Source organism: Marmota marmota, unplaced genomic scaffold (assembly GCF_001458135.2).
Source record: "Marmota marmota marmota unplaced genomic scaffold, marMar, whole genome shotgun sequence".
Classification (NCBI taxonomy): domain Eukaryota; kingdom Metazoa; phylum Chordata; class Mammalia; order Rodentia; family Sciuridae; genus Marmota; species Marmota marmota.
In genome coordinates this window covers 15,702,107-15,706,141 of record NW_026000026.1, presented here as the reverse complement: position 1 = coordinate 15,706,141, position 4,035 = coordinate 15,702,107, and the positions used below count along the sequence as shown (strand labels likewise).

General features: G+C 47.5%; 1 non-coding gene across 1 annotated transcript; it reads left to right on the top strand.

Moving 5' to 3' along the window:
• The first annotated feature begins 3,209 nt into the window (after positions 1-3,209).
• On the top strand, positions 3,210-3,282 carry Trnaa-cgc. The gene has a single exon. It is a non-coding gene; the product is annotated as a tRNA-Ala (tRNA).
• The last annotated feature ends 753 nt before the right edge of the window (positions 3,283-4,035 follow it).

The following is a 4,035-nucleotide window of genomic DNA, read 5'->3' as shown; positions in this document are numbered from 1 at the left end:
TGAACAATCCAACTGGATACTCCCCACCCCTGAACAGAAGTGGGGCACTGGGCTATCCCCGAGTGCTCACTCTCCTGCCACCTGACCTCTGCCTAGTTGGTCTCAGAGCAGAACCTGGTCTGGTCCCGCCCTGCCTGGGTGACCTTCTCCCACAGGCATCTTCAGACCCTTCCCAGGGTAGACAGGCATCCACGTGTTCTCTACAACCCGAGGCTGCTGTACTTGTCTTTATTGGTTTTGTTATTAAACCTCTGTGAGAAGGGCACTTTGACAGCCATGCAAGCTGGCATGCCAAGGAAGATCTGGCAGAGGCAGGGAAGATGACAGAGGGGACCAGCTGGAGTGTGTTGCACGACAAAAGTGGCCCAGGCCAATTCACAAGAAGCTACATTAATATATGGGGGGGGGGGATGGCAAATGCCATGAAAATGAAATTGCAAGGGGAATCAAGCTGACCTGCTTGTGGCAGATGCTGTCGGTGCCATTCTGTCCTCCCAGCATTCAACCGCCACCAGCCAGAGTCAGCCTGCTGGGAACACCTGCCTCTCTGCCCAGGGGTTAGAGTTCTGGCTGTGGGAGAACATTCTGCCTCTCCAGCAGGCTGCAAATGTCAGAGGCAATGCTCCTGGAAGCAGCCTTCCACCCCTGATAGCTGGGAAGGAGATGTGTAAAGACCCAGGCTTCCTCTCTCTTGATTGGGAAAAGACCATTCTCTTCTTGCATCTGAGCTGTGTTCTGCACCATCTCCCAGAGTTCCCAGGGACATTAAGCTCCACTTACCCAAGGTTGTTATTAGTTAGGTAAATCGGGTCTAATATCGAGTGAAATCTAAAATGGAGGCCATGTTGAGAATGAATTTCCAGAAAAGTTGAGCAACTCTCGAAATGTTAATGAAGTCCAGGAAACAGCCCCCAACAATTTGAAGATAGTGCATCCCAAAGAAATGTTAATGAACAGCAAACTTGACTCGGAAGTGCCCAGATTACTTTTTTGGCCCACCTGTGTCCCAACCCTTGGGGGGGGGGGCCTTCCCACCTACATTCCATCACCAAAAACTATAAAAAGGGGAACATATTCGCCCTTCAACGGATTCCATCTCTTGGGTCCCCTTCTTCCCAAGAAGAAGTCTTTTCTGCTGTCCTTTAATAAACTTCTAATTTTCCACTCTGACCTTGCCTTGGCGTGCTTCTCTGGTGTTATTGGGGAAGCAAGGACTCGTCACCAGTCAACAGCGGTAACATTATCATACCAATAATGCACTTACTGACTTCTGTGGAAGATATCAACACCAAAATGGAGTCACTTAAGTCAATCCCTAGCAAAACGGAACCAGGAGGCCATGAAGAAGACTTCATGCCCACCCTGTAGCAAGTAAATAAATTCATGTACACATGCCAATGATGAAAATAATGCAAGGAGCTTCTCAAAAGCACACATCCCAGGACAGAGGGTTAGTTTAGTGGTGGAGTTGTTATGCTCGAATTCGGGACCCCCAAAAGACCACCAGAGACCCAAGATCGATGTAAGCAGCAAAGAGGCGTTTATTGCGAGCTAGCTCGGTCCTCTGCGCGCACACAGCAACAGATGACGCTGAGAGGTCCTGAGCCCAGGGTTTGCAGCAGTTTTATACATTTCTTTTTTTTTTTAATATTTTTTTTTTTTCAAAATACATTTAATCTACCTAATCTAGCATCCTAATTTAGCAACACAGTACACTGTAGAGTCCGGGTTTTGATACTCACGACCAAGTGATACCCTTTACTCCAAAAAGTTCCTTCCTGCCTCTTTTGCGGCTGTCCCCCACCCCCACCCCAACCACCAGCCCCAGGCAACACTAATCTGTTTTCTGTTCCTCTGGTTCTGCCTATTCCAGTGTGGTCAGCTGACCATGCACCTGGCAGTCCTGCAGGAAGAGTTAATCATGCAAATTCCCAGCCTCCAGCACCACCCCCACTACCCCCACCCCCTCTGCCCCCATCCCCCACCCCTGTGAACCTACTCTGACCTGCAGCCCACATGTCTGTGTTTAAATGGTGCTCTCTCATGCCTGAGGACCACTGCCTCAGGGTCACAATTTGGGGATGGCCCAGCTGGATCGTTTTTTTAGCACTGTGCCTGGACCCTAAAGACTTGCTACCCCTCACTCTCCTGGGAAGTGGGTTCTGTACTTCTGGCATGTTGGGGTTCTTCTCAGCTTCTCCTGTTCAGTGGCATTAGAGGGATACCATTTGGTGCAGCCACACAATAAGGGCTATGGTGAAAATCTAGAGTGCCCACAGGAGTCTAGAACAGGCTTCTGCTTAAATCTGTTCAAATAACAGCATGAGGAACAACTGATGGGTGGAGTACCTGCAGTCACAGCTCATTGCCCAGTGGAAGAATGGAAATCTTACAAGTGCCAGCTTTGGGGAGGATCTGGGAGGGACCATGCATTGCCTTTCATAGGATTCTTACAAGCTTGAAGGGCTCTAAAGTATGCTGTTGGGGCTGTGTGTAATTGTCTTCCAATTGCCCCTGTGGTCTTGTGCTCTTCCCTGGACACATAGCCAGTGAGGATCTTCCTCTTTGGCATCTCTATTTCCCCAGGGTCCCAGATCCTGAGAAAGAATCCCCAAAACCTCCGGCCAACAAGCACAGCCTCGCCACCTGCTGTCTACAATGCTTTCCATTCTAAGGCAAACCTTGTTTGCCAAATGGGCTGTTCCAGGATTGCATCCTGTTTGTTTCCAAACAGCAGAAGCAGAGCTGAGTGAGGGATTAGGCATCAGCAGCTATCTATGCAAGTAACAGGCCCAGCTCTTCTCTGCAGTAGCAATAGGCACACCCAGGCCATACGTCAAGAGGGCCAAGGCCAGCCACCAGGGTCACCCATGAGTCTGAGAACATAAGCGTCAGCAGTAAAGGTGACTTGAAACCAGGTTGGAGGGCTATTTGGGAGACGGTGTATAAGAGAAGATATGGAACAAGGATCTCAGTGTTATCTCCAAACATCTGGAAGTCCCATTTGTGAGAAATGTATGTGTATGTTCACAGGCTCAAGCACAATTAGGACCAGTGAAGAGGCAATTTGAGGCAGTAATTTTTACTACGTATAAAGAATAATTTACATACAGTGAAAGATGTCCCACAATGAACTTGGCTGCCTCCTAAGACAGTGAACTCTCCTGTCAGGGAAGGTGGGCAAATAAGGTACAGAAAACTTCTGGGCTGGGGATATAGCTCAGATGGTAAAGTGCTTGCCTCGCATGCACAAGGCCCTGGGTTCAATCCCCAGTACCACCACCAAAAAAAAAAAAAAAAAGATGTTCAGTTACAGAAAACTTCTGGGTGAATAAGGGGTTTGACAACTACAAGAATTGCAACTTTCAAAGACCTTCATCTCTGAGCTTTCTTGAGACCCATGTTATTTATTACTACTGCAATCATATTGATAGCCACAAGGTGGCGACCAAGCCACACCTTCCACATCATGGAGGGCTTCCTAGCCTCTAATGGGAACACAAAACACCCCCATCTCCATCATCAAACAAAACCACCTAAACAACTGATTGATTCAGACCAGGTGAAACTCATGGGCAAGGACTATAAATCAAGTCCTAATGGAGATATAGTCCCCAGTACAACCCAGGGGGCTGCAAGTCAAATAAGTAGTAATTTTTCTTGAGAGATTTATTATCTTTTTTTGTTTTAATTTTCTAGTGCAGAAAAACATGCATACAGCAAAATGTACAAATCATAAGTACATCAATCAATGAATTTTCATAAGCAAAGCACACCTGTATAACCAGCACTCAGCTCCAGAAAGGAAATGCAACCAGGATCCTCAAAGCCCCTTGAGGCTTCTTCTAGTCACTCCTCCCCCACCCAGTCAAGAGTAAGAAATGTTCTGACTTCTAGCACCATCCATCAGTTTTGCTTTTTCTTCAGCTGTACATACATGAACTCGTGCTGTCAGATTCCTTTCGGTCTCCTCTCTCTATCACTTGCCGATTTTGCATTGTGGTTCATATTCTGCTGTGAGCACTGCATGGTGTA